The sequence below is a fragment of the Bombina bombina genome, chromosome 1 (assembly GCF_027579735.1).
Source record: "Bombina bombina isolate aBomBom1 chromosome 1, aBomBom1.pri, whole genome shotgun sequence".
NCBI lineage: Eukaryota > Metazoa > Chordata > Amphibia > Anura > Bombinatoridae > Bombina > Bombina bombina.
Window position 1 is genome coordinate 1461436704 of NC_069499.1, and position 24679 is coordinate 1461461382.

Consider the following 24679-nt stretch of genomic DNA (forward strand, 5'->3'; position numbering starts at 1 on the left):
AAAACATAACATATGTCAAAAAGAGACAATAGGATGAATCATTTGTTGAAAGACAATTGTTTTCCTCAAAAATACCGTCTTTCACAATAAAATATAAGTCTTTTGAGTCATAGAAGAAGTCTTTTTGTAGAATGACAATGTTAGTTATATTTCCAAAGTGAGTTAGCTGATGGTTCAGTTAGCGTAGTTGTTATTTCAAAGAAGCCATGCAAAGCTGTATTGGACGAAAAGAAGGATGGAAAATCCTTTTACAAGCAAGAAAGTGAATATGGCAAAGGTGCACTTTTTTACTTACACCAGAAGCCAGTGATCCGTTTTTGAAGCTGCTTCCCAGATGCCGCCAGTTTGTTCAGCGTCTTCCGACAATTACGGAGGGTACTCTGTTCACACTCCTGGAGTCTTTCACGCTCACACAAAAGTTGCAGCTACGGAAGCCTAAGCTGGACACAAAGAATCCTATCAGCCAATCGGAATTGAAGGGACGCCATCTTAGATGACGTCCCTTAAAGGAAACTTCATTCGTCGTTCAGTCGTCGGTTAAAGAGGATGGCTCCGCGTCGGCTCCTTTGAAGATGGCTCCGCTCCGGATGGATGAAGATTGAAGACGCCGCCTGGATGAAGACTTCTACCGGATGAAGGACCTTCTCTGCGCACCTTGGATGAAGATTTCGGCCGGTTGGGTGAAGACGACTCAAGGTAGGGAGATCTTCAGGGGGTTAGCGTTAGGTTTTTTTTAAGGGGGGTTTGGGTGGGTTAGAGTAGGGGTATGTGGGTGGTGGGTTTTAATGTTGGGGGGGTTGTATTTTTTTAACAGGTAAAAGTGCTGATTACTTTGGGGCAATGCCCCGCAAAAAGCCCTTTTAAGGGCTGGTAAAAAGAGCTGATTACTTTTGTAATTTAGAATAGGGTAGGGCATTTTTTTATTTTGGGGGGATTTTTTATTTTATTAGGTGGCTTAGATTAGGTGTAATTAGTTTAAACTTCTTGTAATTTTTTTTTATTTTTTGTAATTTAGTGGGGGTTTTTTTTGTATTATAGAATAGTTTATTTAATTGTATTTTAGTTTAGCTAATTGTAGTTAATTTATTTAATTAATTTAATGATAGTGTAGTGTTAGGTGTATTTGTAACTTAGGTTAGGATTTATTTTACAGGTAATTTTGCACTTATTTTAACTAGGTAGCTATTAAATAGTTATTAACTATTTAATAGCTATTGTACCTAGTTAAAATAAATACAAAGTTGCCTGTAAAATAAATATAAATCCTAAAATAGCTACAATGTAATTATTAGTTATATTGTAGCTATATTAGGGTTTATTTTATAGGTAAGTATTTAGTTTTAAATAGGATTAATTTATTTAATTATAGGAATATTATTTTGTTTAATTTAAATTATATTTAAGTTAGGGGGGTTTAGGGTTAGGGTTAGACTTAGGTTTAGGGGTTAATAACTTTATTATAGCAGCGGCGACGTTGCGGGTGGGAGATTAGGGGTTAATAATTGTAGGTAGGTTGCGGCGATGTTAGGGAGGGCAGATTAGGGGTTAATAACATTTATTATAGTGTATAGTGACGAGGGAGTGCGGCGGTTTAGGGGTTAATACATTTATTATAGTGGCGGCGAGGTCCGGTTGGCAGATTAGGGGTTAATAAGTGTAGGTAAGGTAGCAGCGACGTTGGGGGGGGGCAGATTAGGGGGTAATAAATATAATATAGGTGTCGCCGATGTTAGGGGCCACAGATTAGGGGTTCATAGGGATAATGTAGGTTGCGGCGGTGTCTGGAGCGGGAGATATGGGGTTAATAATATAATGCAGGTGTCAGCGATAGCGGGGGCGGCAGAGTAGGGGTTAATAAGTGTAACGTTAGGAGTGTTTAGACTCGGGGTTCATGTTAGGGTGCTAGGTGCAGACTTAGAGAGTGTTTCCCTATAGGAAACAATGTGACTGTGCTAGGAGCTGAACGCTGCTTTTTTGCCGGTGTTAGGTTTTTTTCCAGCCAGCTCAGCCCCATTGTATCCTATGGGGATATCGTGCATGAGCACGTTTTTCCAGCTTACCGCTACCGTAGGCAACGCTGGTATTGAGAGTTGAAGGGAAGGTAAATTATGCTCAACGCTCCCTTTTCTGAGCCTAACACAGCCACTCAGACAACTCTAAATACCAGCGTTGTCTTAAGGGTGCGCTGGGAAAAAAAAGCAGCGTTAGCTAAGCGGGTCTTTACTGACAAAGTCTAAATCTAGCCGTATGTTTTTATAAATATGATTTTTTATTTATTTTTCATAAAAAAGCCGCAGGATCTATGTCCCTATTCAGGCCATATGATTCCCTTGTGTTTAATTGATGGATCCAATATGTTTCCCTTTTTCTTAATTGTATCAGTCTTTCTTTTCCCCATGATTTTGGTATTGATTCAATAGCTTTTATTGTAAATTAATTTGGATTTTTGTTGCCAAACTCCTCAAAATGTCTACTTAGACCATATTCGGATGTTTCTCCCTCAATGTTTTTTACATGCTCTAGAAGTCTGATTTTAAGAACCCTTTTCGTTCTACAAATGTATACTTTTTTGCACATGCATTATATTCTGTAGACCACGAACTCGGATTTGCAGTTTATGTAGGTTTGAATTCGAATTTGTTTTGTGCTATTATTAATGATCCATTTGTTTTCCATTTTATTTTCACTAATGTGATTACAACACTCGCAATTTTTTCTCTAACATTTATAGAAACCCATTACTAGTTGTTGGTTAGTCTCTATCTTTCTGGGTTTATTTGTTTTTAGTTTTGTGGGTGCTAGAATGTTTTTCAAATTAAGATTTTTCTTGTATGTTACCAAAGATTGGATCTTTTTTTAGGATATACCAATGTTCATTCAAAATATGTTCAATCTGTTTCGATGCACAGTTGTAAAAATAGTGATAAATCTATTTTTTTTTTCTATATTTGTGGTTTGTTCAATCTTTTTCTTGAGTTGTAGTAAAGTTTTTCTTTCCATAGTTCTTACTCTATTATAGGCTTCCGAGATGTCCCTTTCTTTAAAACCTTTTTCTCTGAATTTTTCCTTTATAGCTGTTGAGGAGGCTTCAAAATCATCAATTTCTGTACAGTTTCTTTTGATCCTCTGGAATTGTCCATAAAGTATATTTTTTATCCATTTTGGATGATGGCCACTTTTAGCGTGTAGGTATCCGTTTGTATCGGTTAATTTTGTGAATAGTTTTGTGCTGATTTCTTCATCTTTGATGAACATAGTGATGTCTAGAAAATGTATTTGGTTCTTATTCCACTCTTTTGTGAATCTTAGGTTGAAAATATTGTGGTTGATCATGTCCATAAAGTCATTAAATACTGTTATATCTCCTTTCCAAATTATTAGGATGTCATTAATAAATCTATATCAATGAATGATATGGTTGGTGAAGGGGTTCTCTTGCCAAATCTTCAAGTATTCAAACATGCCCATATATAGATTTGCAAAATTTGGGGCAAACTTCGTCCCCATGGCAGAACCTGTTTTTTTAATAAAAATCTTGTCTTCAAATGAGAAATAATTTCTTGAGAGGATGAATTCAATTGAGTTACTTAAAAACTAATTTGATTTTTGTTCAAGTTGGGTTTTTTTAAGGAATATTCTATTGCCTCTATCCCCTTTTTATGTGGGATGGAGGAATACAGAGCAGAAACATCCAATGTGGCGAAAGCATAGTGTTTCCTATTTTACTTCGTCAAATTTTGTAAGTAAATGGGGAGTATCTCTTATGAACGATCTAAGTTTCGGAACCAACGTTTGAAGGAAATGATCTAAATATTGCGAGAGATTATTGGTTAGATTTGCTATGCCTGATATATTTGGTCTACCTGGTGGGCTCACTTTGTCCTTGTATATTTTGAGTAGGTGTTTGAAGGTTGACATATTAGGATTTTCGATTTTAAGAAATTTGAATTCTTTTTCTGTGCATATTTTGTTTTTTACTGCTCTATTTAAAAGGAGGAGGTATTCATTTAGAAAAGCCTCTGTAGGATCTGTATCCAAAACTTCATATGTTGTTTTGTCTGAAAGCAGACGTATTGCTTCTCTTACATAAACATCTCTATCTTGGATGACTATTGATCCTCCTTTGTCCGCCTCTCTAAAAATAATTGAATAATCTTCACTAAGAGTTTTTAATGCTCTTTTATATTTTATATTGAGATTATTTTTCTTAATATTGTAGGATTCACAGAGTTTATCCAGATCATTTAGGACAAGGTCTTCAAACATATTGATAAATTTTCCTTTTGAATAGATAGGGTAGAAGATTGAGTTTGGCTTGAAATGACTGTGTTCAATCTCTAAATCTACTGTGGATTTTTGTAAATTTTCCAGGTCCATTAGATTCATCAGAGCGTCTCCGTCTCCTTGGGTCAAAAAGACTTCATTCTTTTTTTTGGTTTTTGCTTATTTCAAGGTCTTTCCTTGTCTTTTGTTGTTATTTAGAAAATGTCTTTGCAAGGTCATCTTTCTAATGAATTTGATCGTATCTATGAATAAAGTGAATGGGTTAGGCCCTTTTATTGGGGCGAAAGATAATCCTTTTTTAAGGAGATCTTCCATTACAGTCAGTGATTGTTTGGAAAAATTAAAGAGTATTTTTTTTTTTTTTATGTTGTACCGTATTTCCTACTTCTGGTATTATATTCTTTAGTGTGAAATTGGTCTTTTTCTTCTGTTGCTGTACTCCTCCTCTGCATCCTCTTCTATGTAATCGAACCTTCTTTTTTGTGGCTTTAGATAATTGTATGCTGGGAATTCTGAAAAAGACTCGTTTCTTTCTCAGATTTCTAAAAAATGCTGGTGTTGGTTTTTGTTTTTATTTGTTATGGGTTCTTCCTTTTGATGGTGTTCTGGTTCTTTTTTTCTCCAATTCCGAGTGTTTGTCTGGAAACATAGGTCTTGTTTTATTCTATTTATTCTTAGGTGGGTGTACTGAGGAGATCTATAATTTGGATAAATATTTCTAATAGGTCTATAAATGTCCCTTTCGTTAAGATGATCTGTATCAATTTTGTGTTGCTTTACATTTATATTTAGTTTTTTGTGGTTAAATGGTACTTTTGTTTTTAAACTTGTTCTTGTTAACTACACTCTTGTATGTCCTCATATTCCCCAAATGATTTTCAATCTTTGGTGATCTGTTAGAAAGGTCTTCCTCATTGAAAAAGCAAGTGGTGGGAGTAGACTGAATGGTGTCTGGATTAGGAGTTTCTGTCATATCAACAAAATCGTTTTCAGGGTTTGTTTCTTTAGTTTTATTTGAGTCCTCATTTTGATCCCTCTGTATTTTATTCTTTTTTATCAGGTCCACTTATACTTTTTTGTTCTAGTTTCTATCTCCTTATCTAGCTGTTTGTAATAGACATCCTCTTTGAAGGGTTCAAGCAGTTGTCTTAACTCTAGAATTTCTTCTCTAATCTTTAATAGATTTTGTTTGCTAAATCTTATTAGAATGTTCATGAATTTTTTTTAAGCATTCGGCCATTGCACTCTCCCAGTCCGTGATGAGCTGCATTCATTACTTTTGGGAAATAAGAACCTGGCCACCAGGAGAAGGCAAAGACACCCCAGCCAAAGGCTTAAATACTCCTCCCACTTCCCTCATCCCCCAGTCATTCTGCTGAGCAACAAGGAAGAGTAGAAGAAATACCAGGGTGAAAAGGTGCCAGAAGAAAATAACAGACACCCCCCATAAAAAAAACGGGCAGGGAGCTGTGGATTCTTTCCATCTGAAGAAAAGAAAATTATCAGGTAAGCATAATTTATGTTTTTCTTCATAAATGGAAAGAGTCCACAGCTGCATTCATTACTTTTGGGAAAACAATACCCAAGCTATAGAGGACACAATGCGCAAATGAGAGGGTACAAAAGGTGGCCCATTCTGAGGGCACCAGGCCTGAAAAACCTTTACCCAGCAAAAACCCAGCTTCGTCCTAAGCCGAGAAAATGTGTAAAAGAAAAAAAGAACCCAAGGATAATGACCCGCAGATAGTCCACAAGCCTTGCTAGAGACCGCAGAAAGAACACAACTGAGCCAACACGCCTCCAGGAGACACAGTCGCTCAGAAAGTGGTCCTCAACAACACACCCCGTACCAGAGAAGGGGATCAACAAACAAACTCCCCATAAGGGAAAGAGATGGGGGATTCCCCCAAAAAAACAAACACAAAAAAACAATTTTCAAAAAAAGAAAACACCAAGAACCAAGCCAAACTCACAGAGACCGAAGCCAGATGCGAGAACAAGGGGAGGCAACGCCCACACGCCAGATGTACACAAACCACAAGGTTGAAACCAGGAATCCGGCACAGAGAAGAACTTCTCCTCAAGATAGTGCAACCGCACCCTAAAAGAAGACTGAAGACAGAGTTCTCAAGGAACCCAAAATATTGAATCTTCAGAAAACAATATAGGTGCAGCAAACCCAGAAGGCAATTCCCTGGGTCAACACCAGACACTACAGTCATTCCAGGATGACTTCAGTAGCAATTACTTGCAGGCAAGTAAGAGCAGCAGAGGATAGGTCACAACCCTACCACAGACTGCAGAACATCCACTAAGCAGTGGACCCAGCTCAGGAGTACTACTCCATAACCTGAACATGGAGAAGCACAGAAACCTCAAAAGGCTCACCGTACCACAAGGGCCCAAAGGCAAACATAGAGTCTTGGTAAAAATGTGCCAATGCACCGATAAAGTGCAAACGGTTGCGCCTAATTTCAAACTGCAACCTTCCGCTTGCTTATGAGAAACCCACAGGCCTCTACAGCTGGCTGTCAGGTCTGAAGGACATTGGAACAGAAAAGAACCTCAAACACCAGTTCCCAAAAGGAAAACGGAAAAAGGTGGACTCAGCCACCCAACGGAACTCAGGTGCCAACCCAAGAATTTGAACAATAGGAAGTCCAAGAGATCCATAGGAGAGGAACAGAGAAAATGCAATAGAGCCTCAGAAGCCCCAACACGACATTCCATGACGGTATCGAACATGGAGACATCAGCACCCCAGAGAAACAGAACACCAGAGAATGGAGGCTCTCTTCTAGAGGATAAAAAAACTCCCATTCCAACAACCTGCACCCAGGACAGGACAACCAACCTCCAGAGAGAGGAAACCCCACCCCCATAAGGAAGACAAACAACCCCCCTGAAGGGGAGAGTACGGAAGGAACAGCGCACAAGCTCATAAGACATGAAGCCATAGGCTGAGGGAACAAATCCAAATGAAATCATCCAGATGTCATAGATGAACACAGAGGAACTCCCCCAAAAAGAGGAGCACATCTCAGTCAAAAGGCACAGAAATCTTGGCCAAGCTGCTAACAGCTCAACTGTCTAGATCAAAGGTCATAGCCTATGTTCCCTGGAAAAACTGGATTACACCAAACCAGCTATAGGATCGTAAGTCTTACGGACATCCAGAAGATCCACAATAAAAACTACAGGCCTGCACCGCTTATCGTTCCAGGGAACCTCACAGGGAATATAAAGACTAACCCAGAGAACGGGAACAAGACTCACTCGGAAATCCCAACCCAAAGGGAAGAGAAAAACCCTTGCAGGAGTCCAACACTCCAAAAGGAGCTAAAGTACGACAGAGTCTCACAAAAAGCCTAAAGCCCAAAAAGGCGTTAAAACAACACTCAGAGAAAACATTGAGGACAAAGTCACCCAAATAGTGAGTAAAACAAAGGCTAGTCTCCATAATCTCCTCAGGAGTACCAGAGGACCGTACCCAAGGACTAAGAATGCAGAGCATCCTAAACCCTGGTATAAAACCCCCTAAGCAAAGCTTGGAGAAGGAGACAGCACAACCTACCATCCACTGATAGGGTACGACTTAATTCCTGAAGTAGGAAAAAGCCAAAAGGACCTCCCATAAGGCGGCCATCCGAAGAGGAGAACCTCAAAAGGAAAATCCAATAGCCACAAGGGCAAGACCGCCAGATCTGGCGGCAAGGAGGTCTGAAATTCTCCCAACTGCCAACCCACGCGGGGAGGAACAATCCACATACCGACATAAAGACAGAATCATGAGAGAGTTAAAATAGTACTTTATATAGCGCCCTTCTTCCAGTGGGACATAAAGCGCTTTTCCAGCGCCCGCTCTCGGATGAACCAAATTGGCAGCGGAATAGTAATAGTTGTGATTATTACCCAATCTGAATGGTACTCAATGTAGCATCAAAAGAATGAAGGGCTGAGTCGGCCCTGCCGGGACAGAACCAGTGATTCTAGGATATTTGAACAGGCCTAGTAGTCAGGATAAGGAGAGGTCAATGAGGACTGAAACAATCCCCCATGCCTCACAAACTCTCGGGTCCACTAAGAATGAACTGAAACTTGTAAAAGAGAACAAGAATAACAATAATATGTGAAGCACTCAGCGCCCAACCGGACCAGCCAGGCAGAAAAGGCGCCACGTGTATGAATTAGGCCTCAGGACCAAATGACTGAACCCAATCAGGACTAGCCTGAAACCAAGGGCTATTCCTGTCATGGCCATATAGAATCCCCCCAAGAGAGGGAAAACAGCAGACACACATAGGACTAAATATGTCTTTAACCAACTTCCTTAGAAGTAACAGTGCAATCAAATATCGTGAGTATCAATTCCAGACAAACTTCCCGAAGGAAATATAAAATATGAGCGTTATTCCCATAAAATAAAGGATAAGGCAACCCGCAGGTTTATCGCCTAAGCAGAACAGACGTACCCACAGGAGCGCCCCACAGGGCCCCTGTTCTACCAAGCTTAAACTTGAAAAAGTACTCGATAACAAGACTATAAGAAGATTACTTCATCCTCTTATGTCTAATTCTGCAAGCTATTCGAAGAAGCAGATGGAGAAGTCTCAGATCCAATAAGAATGGGTTCTTCTGACAAGGCCAAAGCATGCCTCAAAAGAACACGAAGGCTAGTTAGTCTATACCGAAAAGCGCAGAATACCCCCGCTGGAGCAAAAGATGACTCTGGCCTCGAAGGCTGACCCCCCCGAAGCCACAGGGACAGTCGTTCCCCCAGAGAGCTGAACAGGCCACATTATGCCTTAAGAGCCCTGGATAACAGAACACAAACAGTATCCAAAACCAACTTCTGGAAGTTGCATATGCGCTAGTGCGAAAATTATGGACATTGTGCCGAAACCCCTGGTGGGAAGAAGCTACCTTCCGGAGAAGGGGAAGCAAATTCTAGGTTACCTGCATGCGTAGTAAGCGATGGTGGAAGGGAACTCGCCACTCTGAGGACAGAAGCCCCAGAGGCAGATGGCTCAGTGGGCTCCTTTATTCACTGATCCCGAGAAATTGAGCACTCTAATATGGCATTCAGAACATAACTGATAGGCTAGTATCATCCGGGGCAATACGCATTCTGCGCATGGAGTAGAAAATAAAACGGAGACGTCGGTCTCCACGGAATCAGACTCCTCCATAGCTAGGCTATTGATACCAGATTTGGACCCAAAACTTAAACGGCACCTGACACCCACAATGGCTGGGGCACTCACCACCTCCTAAGAGCCCAATACCAGCAGAACCGAATTTCTCCGTCGCCACAGGGCTAGGAATGTGGAAATGGATAGTCAAAAACTTGACCACGCCCGGTCACAAGGTGAACCGTACAGTCCAGAAAAAGTACGCCCGACTGTAAAGGCCGCGTCACTTCCAAAGGCCGTTATGTTCCACAAGCCATGAGCCTAAGTAACACTACGCATAAGCAGGTGGAATCACATAACAAATATGATTAAACCCCCCCCCCTCTTCAATAACCCCCCTCAGGAGATATTAACCTTGATTCCAAGATACAAAAGGCGCCTCACTGAGACCCTTATTTTATAGTTAGTCCCGCAAGGTGGTAGCCTCTCAGGAAAGCATTTGTAATACAATACAATCATGACAAAAGTAAAAGGATCTTACCGGAATCTACGCCGTGGAACAAGAACACGGCCCTTCAAGTGTGACGGATAGTAGCATCACCTCTGCAATGGACTTGAGAGAAGAAAGCAGGCAGCGGAGCGAAGTTCAACAACACAGATTGCTTGAGGAGTTGATAACATGAGTCGGGATGGTTTCGCAGAAAGACTCTCCCTGCATCTCCAGACTCTAACTTTCATCCAAGCCCTCACTGAGAGACTGATAGGATTACTTAAAACTCCAGTCCCATGTCGAAGAGTACTACCCTCCATAAGAGACAAAATAAATTCTGACACTTCTCTGCCAACCACCTGGGACGAAAGGCAAAGAATGACTGGGGAATGAGGGAAGTGGGAGGAGTATTAAAGCTTTTGGCTGGGGTGTCTTTGCCTCCTCCTGGTGGCCAGGTTCTTATTTCCCAAAAGTAATGAATGCGGCTGTGTACTCTTTCCATTTATAAAGAAAATAGGTGTCTTTGTCAATCTTAAACCTTTAGGGATAATGTCTATCTTAATGTAGTTTTCTAGACCTATGATGCCATGCCAATTACTAAGTTATAGTTTTTTCTGTTTCTCTAATCTCCTGAATACATTTCTAGGATTTATTTCGGGAGTTATACTAATAGGTTCCTGAATTATGTTTTCTGTCTCAGACCAAGTTCTTTGTCTGTTTCTGGTGTCCATGTAATTACCGAAGACATATTCTTCGTTAGAAGTTTCCATATTTTCTATCTATTTAGTATCTATTTATTTGTGACACTGAAAAAATGAACCGTAAGGTTAATGGACTACTTGGGTGTGAAACTATTTTGTTTATTATATAAACTATTGGTTTACTCTGGGGAGACTGCTGCTCAATACGTAGTTGTGTAAAGAAAAATGTGGAACTGTAAAGGATGTGTATCAAGTGCTGTCTAGGACATAAAATATCCAACACAGAATTTATATTTTATGTGTATAGTATTATGTAGTATGGTATTATGGTTATCAACAGCTGCTATACTCTAAATGTTTTACTTGGTAACACTATCAAGTATGGTAATAGAAATGTGAATAAAGGAAGAAAACCCTACATTTTTTGTTTATCTGTTAGTGTATATACATATACATATACATACATACATATACTTAAAGGAAAAAAGTGTAAACTGATTTTTCACAAGAAAAGGCAAAAACATAATTTATGCTTACCTGATAAATTTATTTCTCTTGTAGTGTAGTCAGTCCACGGGTCATCCATTACTTATGGAATATATCTCTTCCTAACAGGAAGCTGCAAGAGGATCACCCAAGCAGAGCTGCTATATAGCTCCTCCCCTCACATGTCATATTCAGTCATTCGACCAAAGCAGACGAGAAAGGAGAAACCATAGGGTGCAGTGGTGACTGGAGTTTAATTAAAATTTAGATCTGCCTTAAAGACAGGGCGGGCCGTGGACTGACTACACTACAAGAGAAATAAATTTATCAGGTAAGCATAAATTATGTTTTCTCTTGTTAAGTGTAGTCAGTCCACGGGTCATCCATTACTTATGGAATACCAATACCAAAGCTAAAGTACACGGATGAAGGGAGGGGACAAGGCAGGAACATTAAACAGAAGGAACCACTGCCTGAAGTACCTTTCTCCCAAAAATAGCCTCCGAAGAAGCAAAAGTGTCAAATTTGTAAAATTTTGAAAAGGTGTGAAGCGAAGACCAAGTCGCAGCCTTGCAAATCTGTTCAACAGAGGCCTCATTTTTAAAGGCCCAGGTGGAAGCCACAGCTCTAGTAGAATGAGCTGTAATCCTTTCAGGAGGCTGCTGTCCAGCAGTCTCATAGGCTAAACGTATTATGCTACGAAGCCAAAAAGAGAGAGAGGTAGCCGAAGCCTTTTGACCTCTTCTCTGTCCAGAGTAAACGACAAACAGGGAAGAAGTTTGACGAAAATCTTTAGTTGCCTGCAAATAGAACTTCAGGGCACGGACTACGTCCAGATTATGCAAAAGTCGTTCCTTCTTTGAAGAAGGGTTAGGACACAGTGATGGAACAACAATCTCGATTGATATTCCTGTTAGTAACTACCTTAGGTAAGAACCCAGGTTTAGTACGCAGAACTACCTTGTCTGAATGAAAAATCAGATAAGGAGAATCACAATGTAAGGCAGATAACTCAGAGACTCTTCGAGCCAAGGAAATAGCCATCAAAAACAAAACCTTCCAGGATAACAGCTTGATATCAATGGAATGAAGGGGTTCAAATGGAACGCCTTGAAGAACATTAAGAACTAAGTTTAAGCTCCACGGCGGAGCAACAGTCTTAAACACAGGCTTAATCCTAGTTAAAGCCTGACAAAAAGCCTGAACGTCTGGAACTTCAGCCAGACGTTTGTGTAGAAGAATAGACAGAGCAGAAATCTGTCCCTTTAACGAACTAGCAGATAAGCCCTTTTCTAAACCCTCTTGTAGAAAGGACAATATCCTAGGAATCCTAACCTTACTCCATGAGTAACTCTTGGATTCGCACCAATATAAATATTTACGCCATATCTTATGGTAAATTTTTCTGGTAACAGGCTTCCTAGCCTGTATTAAGGTATCAATAACTGACTCCGAGAAGCCACGCTTTGATAGAATCAAGCGTTCAATCTCCATGCAGTCAGCCTCAGAGAAATTAGATTTGGATGGTTGAAAGGACCCTGAATTAGAAGGTCCTGTCTCAGAGGCAGAGACCACGGTGGACAGGACGACATGTCCACTAGGTCTGCATACCAGGTCCTGCGTGGCCACGCAGGCGCTATCAGAATCACCGAAGCTCTCTCCTGTTTGATCTTTGCAATCAAACGAGGAAGCATCGGAAATGGTGGAAACACATAAGCCATGTTGAAGACCCAAGGGGCTGTCAGAGCATCTATCAGCACCGCTCCCGTGTCCCTGGACCTGGATCCGTAACAAGGAAGCTTGGCGTTCTGACGAGACGCCATGAGATCCAGATCTGGTTTGCCCCAACGATGAATCAGTTGAGCAAAGACCTCCGGATGAAGTTCCCACTCCCCCGGATGAAAAGTCTGGCGACTTAGAAAATCCGCCTCCCAGTTCTCCACGCCTGGGATGTAAATCGCTGACAGGTGGCAAGAGTGAGACTCTGCCCAGCGAATTATCTTTGAGACTTCCAACATCGCTAGGGAACTTCTGGTTCCCCCTTGATGGTTGATGTAAGCCACAGTCGTGATGTTGTCCGACTGAAATCTGATGAACCTCAGAGTTGCTAACTGAGGCCAAGCTAGGAGAGCATTGAATATTGCTCTTAATTCCAGAATATTTATTGGGAGGAGTTTCTCCTCCTGAGTCCATAATCCCTGAGCTTTCAGGGAGTTCCAGACTGCGCCCCAGCCTAGAAGGCTGGCGTCTGTTGTTACAATCGTCCAATCTGGCCTGCGAAAGGTCATCCCCTTGGACAGATGTGGCCGAGAAAGCCACCATAGAAGAGAATCTCTGGTCTCTTGATCCAGATTTAGTAGGGGGGACAAATCTGAGTAATCCCCGTTCCACTGACTTAGCATGCACAATTGCAGCGGTCTGAGATGCAGGCGCGCAAATGGTACTATGTCCATTGCCGCTACCATTAAGCCGATTACTTCCATGCACTGAGCTACTGACGGGTGTGGAATGGAATGAAGGACACGGCAAGCATTTAGAAGTTTTAATAACCTGGCCTCTGTCAGGTAAATTTTCATCTCTACAGAATCTATAAGAGTCCCTAGAAAGGGAACTCTTGTAAGTGGTAATAGAGAACTCTTTTCCACGTTCACCTTCCACCCATGTGACCTCAGAAATGCCAGAACTATCTCTGTATGAGACTTGGCAGTTTGAAAACTTGACGCTTGTATCAGAATGTCGTCTAGGTACGGAGTCACCGCTATGCCTCGCGGTCTTAGTACCGCCAGAAGTGAGCCCAGAACTTTTGTAAAGATTCTTGGAGCCGTAGCTAATCCGAAGGGAAGAGCTACAAACTGGTAATGCCTGTCTAGGAAAGCAAATCTTAGGTACCGATAATGATCCTTGTGAATCGGTATGTGAAGGTAGGCATCCTTTAAGTCCACTGTGGTCATGTACTGACCCTCTTGGATCATGGGAAGGATGGTTCGAATAGTTTCCATTTTGAATGATGGAACTCTTAGAAATTTGTTTAGGATTTTTAAGTCCAAGATTGGTCTGAAGGTTCCCTCTTTCTTGGGAACCACAAATAGATTTGAATAGAATCCCTGCCCGTGTTCCGTCCGCGGAACTGGGTGGATCACCCCCATTAGTAAGAGGTCTTGTACACAGCGTAGAAACGCCTCTTTCTTTATTTGGATTGCTGATAACCTTGAAAGATGAAATCTCCCTCGTGGAGGAGAAGTTTTGAAGTCCAGGAGATATCCCTGAGATATGATCTCCAACGCCCAAAGATCCTGGACATCTCTTGCCCAAGCCTGGGCGAAGAGAGAAAGTCTGCCCCCCACTAGATCCGTTTCCGGATAGGGGGCCCTCTCTTCATGCTGTCTTGGGGGCAGCAGCAGGTTTCTTGGCCTGCTTGCCCTTGTTCCAGGACTGGTTAACTTTCCAGCCCTGCCTGTAACGAGCAACAGCTCCTTCCTGTTTTGGAGCGGAGGAAGTTGATGCTGCTCCTGCCTTGAAGTTACGAAAGGCACGAAAATTAGTCTGTTTGGCCTTTGATTTGGCCCTGTCCTGAGGTAGAGCATGGCCCTTACCTCCCGTAATGTCAGCTATAATTTCTTTCAAGCCGGGCCCGAATAAGGTCTGCCCTTTGAAAGGAATATTAAGCAATTTAGATTTAGAAGTCACGTCAGCTGACCAGGATTTAAGCCATAGCGCTCTGCGCGCTTGGATGGCGAATCCGGAGTTCTTAGCCGTAAGTTTGGTTAAATGTACGATGGCATCAGAAACAAATGCGTTAGCTAGCTTAAGTGCTTTAAGCTTGTTCATAATTTCATCCAATGGAGCTGTGCGAATGGCCTCTTCCAGAGACTCAAACCAGAATGCCGCCGCAGCAGTGACAGGCCCAATGCATGCAAGGGGCTGTAAGATAAAACCTTGTTGAACAAACATTTTCTTAAGGTAACCCTCCAATTTCTTATCCATTGGATCTGAAAAGGCACAACTATCCTCCACCGGGATAGTGGTACGCTTCGCTAAAGTAGAAACTGCTCCCTCCACCTTAGGGACCGTCTGCCATAAGTCTCGTGTGGTGGCGTCTATAGGAAACATTTTCCTAAATATGGGAGGAGGGGAAAAAGGCACACCAGGTCTATCCCACTCCTTGCTAATAATCTCTGTAAGCCTTTTAGGTATAGGAAACACGTCAGTACACACCGGTACCGCATAGTATCTATCCAACCTACATAATTTTTCTGGAATTGCAACCGTGTTACAATCATTCAGAGCCGCTAATACCTCCCCTAGCAATATGCGGAGGTTCTCAAGCTTAAATTTAAAATTAGAAATCTCTGAATCCAGTCTCCCTGGATCAGATCCATCACCCACAGAATGAAGCTCTCCATCTTCACGTTCTGCAAACTGTGACGCAGTATCTGACATGGCTCTCACCTCATCCGCGCGCTCTGTCCTTAACCCAGAGCTATCGCGCTTGCCTCTTAATTCTGGCAATTTAGATAATACTTCTGTCATAACAGTAGCCATGTCTTGCAAAGTGATTTGTAAGGGCCTCCCTGATGTACTTGGCGCCACAAAATCACGCACCTCCTGAGCGGGAGGCGAAGGTACTGACACGTGAGGAGAGTTAGTCGGCATAACTTCCCCCTCGTTGTCTGGTGATAATTTCTTTACATGTAAAGATTGACTTTTATTTAAAGTAGCATCAATGCAATTAGTACACAAATTTCTATTGGGCTCCACATTGGCCTTTAAACATAGTGAACAAAGAGATTCATCTGTGTCAGACATGTTTAAACAGACTAGCAATGAGACTAGCAAGCTTGGAAATACTTTTCTAAATAAATTTACAAGCAATATAAAAAACACTACTGTGTCTTTAAGAAGCACAAAAAGCTGTCACAGTTGAAATAACAATGAACCAAAATAGTTATAGCAACCAATTTTTCACAGTAAATGTATTAAGTTAGCAAAGGATTGCACCCACCAGCAAATGGATGATTAACCCCTTAATACCCAAAAACGAATAACAATTTAATAATTAACGTTTTTCTCACAGTCAAAACACACTGTCACAGGTCTGCTGTGACTGATTACCTCCCTCAAAATGAATTTTGAAGACCCCTGAGCTCTCTAGAGACGATCTGGATCATGGAGGATGAAGTAGACAGATTGTGACTGAATTTTTACTGCGCAAAAATGCGCTAAAATAGGCCCCTCCCACTCATATTACAACAGTGGGGAAGCTCAGAAAACTGTTTCTATGCAGAAAACAAAGATGGCCATGTGGTAAAAATCATGCCCCAATAAGTTTTATCACCAAGTACCTCACAAAAAAACAATTAACATGCCAGTAAACGTTTTAAACATACATTTGAAAAGTTATGAAGTGTTATTAATAAGCCTGCTACCAGTCGCTTTTACTGCAGTTAAGGCTCATACATTATTTCAGTATTAACAGTATTTTCAGAGTCAATTCCATTCCTTAGAAAAATACATTCAGTGTACACACACTCATCAGCCTAATACCAGTCGCTATCACTGCATTTAAGGCTGAACTTACTTTACATTGGTATCAGCAGTATTTTCTCAGTCAATTCCATTCCTCAGAAAAATAATTTACTGCACATACCTCATTTGCAGGGGGGCCCTGCATGCTATTCCCCTTCTCTGAAGTTACCTCACTCCTCAGATGAGAACAGCCAGTGGATCTTAGTTACGTCTGCTAAGATCATAGAAAACGCAGGCAGATTCTTCTTCTAATACTGCCTGAGAATAAACAGCACACTCCGGTGCCATTTAAAATAACAAACTTTTGATTGTAGAAATAAACTAAGTTAAAAAAACACCACAGACCTCTCACAGCGACCTATCTTTAGTTAGGCTGCAAGAGAATGACTGAATATGACATGTGAGGGGAGGAGCTATATAGCAGCTCTGCTTGGGTGATCCTCTTGCAGCTTCCTGTTAGGAAGAGATATATTCCATAAGTAATGGATGACCCGTGGACTGACTACACTTAACAAGAGAAAATTTGTTTCACCATGCCAAATGTGTTGAATGTAAAAATTACAAAATGTACAGAATTTTTAATTTTTTTGAATAGTTCAAATTTTAATACCTGAAAAAAAAGCCATGTAATTCAAATTGAATGGGACCACTGATTGAATGAAATGACCCCCCCCCCCCCTTAGCAGATAACTTCCTGCTGATCACTTAAACAACAAATGTTTTTTCCTGTAAGACTATTCTCTGTATCACCTTTGATTTTGGATTATCACCCCCTACAAATATATGCTTCACTTGCCTATTCTTTTTCAAGTGAGAGATTCAATTAACAGGATTAAAATTGTTGTTCAGTCCTTATGTTATTGGGCTACTACATCTGTATTCATGAATATGCTTACTATTAACAATTTGATAAGCACATGCTTTCTATATAAAATTGTAGAGGGATAAATGATTACACTTAAATTAATATAACAACAAAAGAAAAACATTTTGCAGCAAAGAAAAAGGGAGGAAGAAAAAAGTAAATTTATGCTTACCTGATAAATTAATTTCTTCTATGGTACAACAAGTCCACGGATTCATCCTTTACTTGTGGGATATTATCCTCCTGCTAACAGGAAGTGGCAAAGAGCACCACAGCAGAGCTGTCTATATAGCTCCTCCCTTAGCTGCACCCCCCAGTCATTCGACTGAAGGTACAGGAAGAAAAAGGAGAAAGTACAAGGTGCAGAGGTGACTGAAGTTTAAAATCCAAAAATATAATCTGTCTTAAAATGACAGGTGCGGGCCGTGGACTCGTCATACCATAGAAGAAATTCATTTATCAGATAAGCATAAATGTACTTTTCTTCTATAAGGTACGACGAGTCCACGGATTCATCCTTTACTTGTGGGATACAATACCAAAGCTACAGCACACGGATGAATGGGAGGGACAAGACAGATGGTTAAACAGAAGGCACCACTGCTTGAAGAACTTTTCTCCCAAAAATAGCCTCCGAAGAAGCAAAAGTATCAAATTTGTAAAATTTTGAAAAGGTATGAAGCGAAGACCAAGTCACAGCCTTACAAATCTGTTCAACAGAAGCATAATTTTTAAAAGCCCATGTGGAAGCCACTGCTCTAGTAGAGTGAGCTGTAATCCTTTCAGGAGGCTGCTGTCCAGCAGTCTCGTATGCCAAACGGATGATGCTTTTCAGCCAAAAAGAAAAAGAGGTAGCTGTAGCTTTTTGACCTCTACGTTTTCCAGAATAGACAACAAACAAAGAAGATGTTTGACGGAAATCCTTGCTTGCTTGCAAGTAAAACTTCAAAGCACGAACCACGTCCAAGTTGTGCAACAGACGCTCCTTCTTAGAGGAAGGATTAGGACACAGAGAAGGAACAACAATTTCCTGATTGATATTCCTATTAGTAACAACCTTAGGAAGGAATCCAGGTTTGGTACGCAAAACCACCTTATCAGCATGGAAAACAAGATAAGGCGAGTCGCATTGCAACGCAGATAGTTCAGAAACTCTTCGAGCCGAAGAGATAGCAACTAAAAACAGAACTTTCCAAGATAGAAGCTTAATATCTATGGAATGCATAGGTTCAAACGGAACCCCTTGAGGAACTTTAAGAACTAAATTCAGACTCCATGGCGGAGCAACAGGTTTAAACACAGGCTTGATTCTAACTAAAGCCTGACAGAACAACTGAATGTCTGGAACATCTGCCAGACGCTTGTGCAGTAGAATTGATAAAGCAGATATCTGTCCCTTTAAGGAACTAGCTGATAGCCCCTTCTCCAATCCTTCTTGGAGAAAGGACAAAATCCTAGGAATCCTGATCTTACTCCATGAGTAGCCTTTGGATTCGCACCAATAAAGATATTTACACCATATCTTATGATAAATTTTCCTAGTGACAGGCTTTCAATCCTGAATCAAGGTATCTATGACCGACTCAGAGAAACCCCGCTTGGATAAAATCAAGCGTTCAATCTCCAAGCAGTCAGCCACAGAGAAACTAGATTTGGATGCTGGAACGGACCTTGAATCAGAAGGTCCTGTCTCAGTGGCAGAGTCCATGGTGGAAGAGATGACATGTCCACCAGGTCTGCATACCAAGTCCTGCGTGGCCACGCAGGTGCTATCAAAATCACTGAAGCTCTCTCCTGTTTGATTCTGGCAATCAAACGAGGAAGGAGAGGAAATGGTGGAAACACATAAGCCAGGTTGAACGACCAGGGTACTGCTAGAGCATCTATCAGTACTGCCTGAGGATCCCTTGACCTGGACCCGTAACAAGGAAGTTTGGCGTTCTGACGAGACGCCATCAGATCCAATTCTGGTGTGCCCCATTGCTGAATCAATTGTGCAAACACCTCCGGATGGAGTTCCCACTCCCCCGGATGAAAAGTCTGAAGACTTAGAAAATCCGCTTCCCAGTTCTCCACTCCTGGAATATAGATTGCTGATATATGGCAAGAGTGAGTCTCTGCCCATCGAATTACTTTGGTAACCTCTATCATCGCTAGAGAACTCTTTGTTCCCCCCTGATGATTGATATATGCTACAGTCGTGATATTGTCCGACTGGAATCTTATGAATCTGGCCGAAGCCAGCTGAGGCCACGCCTGAAGCGCGTTGAATATCGCTCTCAGTTCTAGAATATTTATCGGAAGGAGAGCCTTCTCCTGAGTCCACAAACCCTGTGCTTTCGGGGAATTCCAGACTGCACCCCAGCCCAATAGGCTGGCGTCCGTCGTCACTATGACCCATGCTGGTCTGTGGAAACACATTCCCTGGGACAGATGATCCTGTGACAACCACCAAAGAAGAGAGTCTCTGGTCTCTTGATCCAGATTTATCTGAGGAGATAAATCTGCATAATCCCCATTCCACTGTTTGAGCATGCATAGTTGCAGTGGTCTGAGATGCAAGCGAGCAAATGGAACTATGTCCATTGCCGCTACCATTAGTCCGATTACCTCCATACACTGAGCCACTGACGGCTGAGGAATGGAATGAAGAGCTCGGCAGGTGGTTAAAATCTTTAATTTCCTGACCTCCGTCAGAAAAATTTTCATGTCCACCGAATCTATCAGAGTTTCCAGGAATGGAACTCTTGTGAGAGGGATAAGTGAACTCTTTTTTATGTTCACCTTCCACCCGTGAGATCTTAGAAAAGCCAACACGATGTCCGTGTGAGATTTGGCTAGTTGGTACGTCAACGCCTGAATTAAGATATCGTCCAGATAAGGCGCCATTGCTATGCCCCGCGGCCTTAGAACCGCCAGAAGGGACCCTAGCACCTTTGTGAAAATTCTGGGAGCTGTGGCCAACCCGAAGGGAAGAGCCACAAACTGGTAATGCTTGTCCAGAAAGGCGAACCTGAGGAACTGGTGATGATCTTTGTGGATAGGGATGTGTAGATAGGCATCCTTTAAGGCCACGGTGGTCATAGTCCGAATGGTCTCCATCTTGAAGGATGGGACTCTGAGGAATTTGTTTATGACCTTGAGATCTAAAATTGGTCTGAAGGTTCCCTCTTTTTTGGGAACCACAAACAGATTGGAGTAGAACCCCTGCCCCTGTTCTGTTTTCGGAACTAGGCAGATCACTCCCATGGTATATAGGTCTTCTACACAGCGTAAGAACGCCTCTCTTTTTGTCTGGTTTACAGACAATTGAGAAAGATGGAATCTCCCCCTTGGAGGAGAATCTTTGAAATCTAGAAGATACCCCTGGGTTATGATTTCTAAAGCCCAGGAGTCCTGAATGTCTCTTGCCCAAGCCTGAGCAAAGAGAGAAAGTCTGCCCCCTACTAGATCCAGTCCCGGATCGGGGGCTACCCCTTCATGCTGTCTTGGTGGCAGCAGCGGGCTTCTTGGCCTGTTTACCTTTGTTCCAAGTCTGGTTAGGTCTCCAGACTGACTTGGATTGAGCAAAATTCCCCTCTTGCTTTGCAGCCGGGGAAGAGGTAGAGGGACCACCTTTGAAGTTTCGAAAGGAACGAAAATTATTTTGTTTGGTCCTCATCTTATTTGTCTTATCCTGAGGAAGGGCATGGCCTTTCCCTCCAATGATGTCTGAAATGATCTATTTCAGTTCAGGCCTGAATAGGGTCTTACCCTTGAAAGGGATGGCTAAAAGCTTAGATTTTGATGACACATCAGCAGACCACGACTTAAGCCATAACACTCTACGTGCTAAAATGGCAAAACCTGAATTCTTTGCCGCTAATTTAGCCAGTTGAAAAGCGGCATCTGTAATGAAAGAATTAGCTAGCTTGAGAGCCCTAATTCTATCCAGAATATCATCTAATGTGGTCTCAACCTGAAGAGCCTCCTCCAGAGCCTTGAACCAAAAAGCAGCTGCAGTAGTTACGGGAACAATGCACGCTATAGGTTGGAGAAGAAAACCCTGATGAACAAATATTTTCTTTAAGAGACCCTCTAATTTTTTATTCATAGGATCTTTGAAAGCACAACTGTCCTCAATAGGTATAGTTGTACGCTTAGCCAGGGTAGAAATAGCTTCCCCCATCTTAGGGACCGTCTGCCACGAGTCCCGCATGGTGTCTGATATGGGAAACATTTTCTTAAAAGTAGGAGGGGGAGCGAACGGAATACCTGGTCTATCCCACTCCTTAGTAACAATGTCCGAAATCCTCTTAGAAACCGGAAAAACATCAGTGTAAGCAGGAACTACAATAGGGTCACAATCATCCAGAGTCGCTAAAACCTCCCTGAGCAATAAGCGGAGCTGTTCTAGTTTAAATTTAAAAGCCGTCATATCTGAGTCTGTCTGAGGGAACATCTTTCCTGAATCAGGAATCTCTCCCTCAGACAGCAAATCCCTCACCCCCAACTCAGAACATTGTGAGGGTACATCGGATATGGCTAATAAAGCGTCAGAGGGCTCCGCATTTGTTCTCACACCAGACCTACTGCACTTCCCCTGCAACGCAGGCAGCTTAGATAAAACCTCTGTGAGGGTAGCATTCATAACTGCGGCCATATCTTGCAGGGTGAAAGAATTAGACGCACTAGAAGTACTTGGCGTCGCTTTTGTCCGGGTGTTAATGGTTGTGACACTTGGGGAGAATTAGATGGCATAATCTAATTCCCTTCTGACTGAGAATCATCCTGCGACATACTTTTAGTAGCTAAAATATGTTCTTTGCAATTTATTGACCTTTCAGTGCATGAGGGACACATTCTAAGTGGGGGTTCCACAATGGCTTCTAAACATATTGAACAATTACTTTTCTCAATGTCAGACATGTTGAACAGGCTAGTAATGACTACAAACAAGCATGAAAACACTTTATTTAGTGAAAAAAACAACAATCTTAAAAAAACGGTACTGCGCCTTTAAGAGAAAAAAAGCATACACGGTCTGCAAAACTGCTTTAAAATGCTCCAAATTTTTCAAATTGTTGATAGCAGACTCAATATGTGTAGTTAAGTTTGCCCCACAAGAAAATTTAACACTTTATTGTGCAAACCGGATTGAATTAAGGCCAAAATCCAGAAAAAAAAACACCCCCAGCACCTTGCTACAGCCCTGCTGTGGCGCCTACCTGCCCTCAGGGATAGTAAATATGGGGTTAAAGCTTCAATTTGGCCCAAAACATCCACAAGGGCCCTCAGGAGTTGGAGCTTGCTGCTTACTGAATGAAAACAACTGCACATCTGAGGCGCGAAAATAGGCCCCGCCCATCTCACTCGATGTCTCTACAGCCTCAAAGAACCGCACCAGAGCGGTTTTAAACTAGCCATGTGGGTTCTGAGACCCAAAAAATAAGCCAAGTGTACCCTCAATAAAGTTGCCAACAAAAACGTTATTGCCCACAAAACGTTAATAGCACTCCCAGTTCATAAAACGTTTGCCCACAAACATTCAAAAACCAGTTTCAACCATTTTTTAATTAGCCCATTATGCAAGCTTAGTAATGCCTTTCTATAGCTCTTATGATTACTGCTTACCCTTACCCTCATGGGGATACTGTCAGCCTTTCTGAAATACACAGTCTCTCCAGAAAAAATGACTAAACATACCTCACTGCTATATAGCATGAAAACGTTCCTCACACTGAAGTTTCCTGTACTCCTCAGCCTCTGTGGAAACAGCACTGGATCTTAGTTACAAATGCTAAGATCATCATCCTCCAGGCAGAAGTCTTCATCCATCTGCTGCCTGAGAGTAAATAGTACACACCGGTACCATTTAAAACAAAAAACTCTTGCTTGAAGAAAGTAAAAACAAATATTTTATCACCTCTTTCACTTTACCCTTCCTAGTACTTAGAGTAGGCAAAGAGAATGACTGGGGGTGGAGCTAAGGGAGGAGCTCTGCTGTGGTGCTCTTTGCCACTTCCTTTTAGCAGGAGGATAATATCCCACAAGTAAAGGATGAATCCGTGGACTCGTCGTACCTTATAGAAGAAAAAAGGATATTAAAGAAAATTTAGCAAGATTGATAAACCTGTCTGCTTGCAATTCAGTACAGGGCTGTGTGTCAAAATGTAACATTCCACAAGACGCAACCAATAGCATGTCAATCACCCCGAACAAGCTAGTGTTGGCTTGATTTACCGCTTGGGTGCAATTACTTATTATGACTATTTGTAATAATAATAATAATTGTGCCTGGTTTTATTTAACCAGAAAACATTCACATTATTACTAGAAAAAAAAATTCTTCCATTAAACAGACATTTAATCATGTAGTACAATAAAGGTTTGCAATATAACTTATTTGCTTATCTGATTTGACAGTAATTTACCTCTGAAAATAGTTTTTTTACACTACCACCAGACAGACTGGGGTTCATCCTTTCAGATTCTGATTCCTACCAACAACATGCTACACACTGAGGGCCAGATGACGAGTCGAGCGCAAACGTTTGCGTCCGAGCGATAAGGGGTTTATCGCGGATGTTTGCGCTGGTATTACAAGTTGAAAGTAAAAGCGGTCATTTGAGCGCAGTCTTCAGAGATCTGGTGAACTTTCATGAAACAAAAAAGTTGCACAAAACACAAAAAATGCATTAAAATGTATAGTTACACTTAAAAACACCATCTAATAAAAATTATTTTAAAAAAAATTGCACCCAAAAGTTTGGAATTTGAATAGCCAATAGAATGCGAGCTCAATCCTATTGGCTGATTGGATCAGCCAATAGGATGAAAGCTCAATCCTATTGGCTGATTGCAACAGCCAATGGGATTTTCCCCCCCTTAATTCCTATTGGCTGATAGAATTCTATCAGCCAATTGTAATGTAAGAGACGCTATCTTGGATGACGTAATTTAAAGGGAAACTTCATTCTTCAACAGACGTTGGAAGAAGAGGATGCTCCGCGCCGGATGGATGAAGATTTCTGCCCGCTTGGATGAAGACTTCTGCCGGCTTTGATGAGGACTTCTGCCGCCTGGATAAGGATGGATGTCCGGTCTTCAAAAACTGTAAGTGGATCGTCGGGGGTTAGTGTTAGTTTTTTTTTTTTAAGGGTATATTGGGTGGGTTTTATTTTTAGCTTAGGGTTTTGGGCAATGTAAAAGAGCT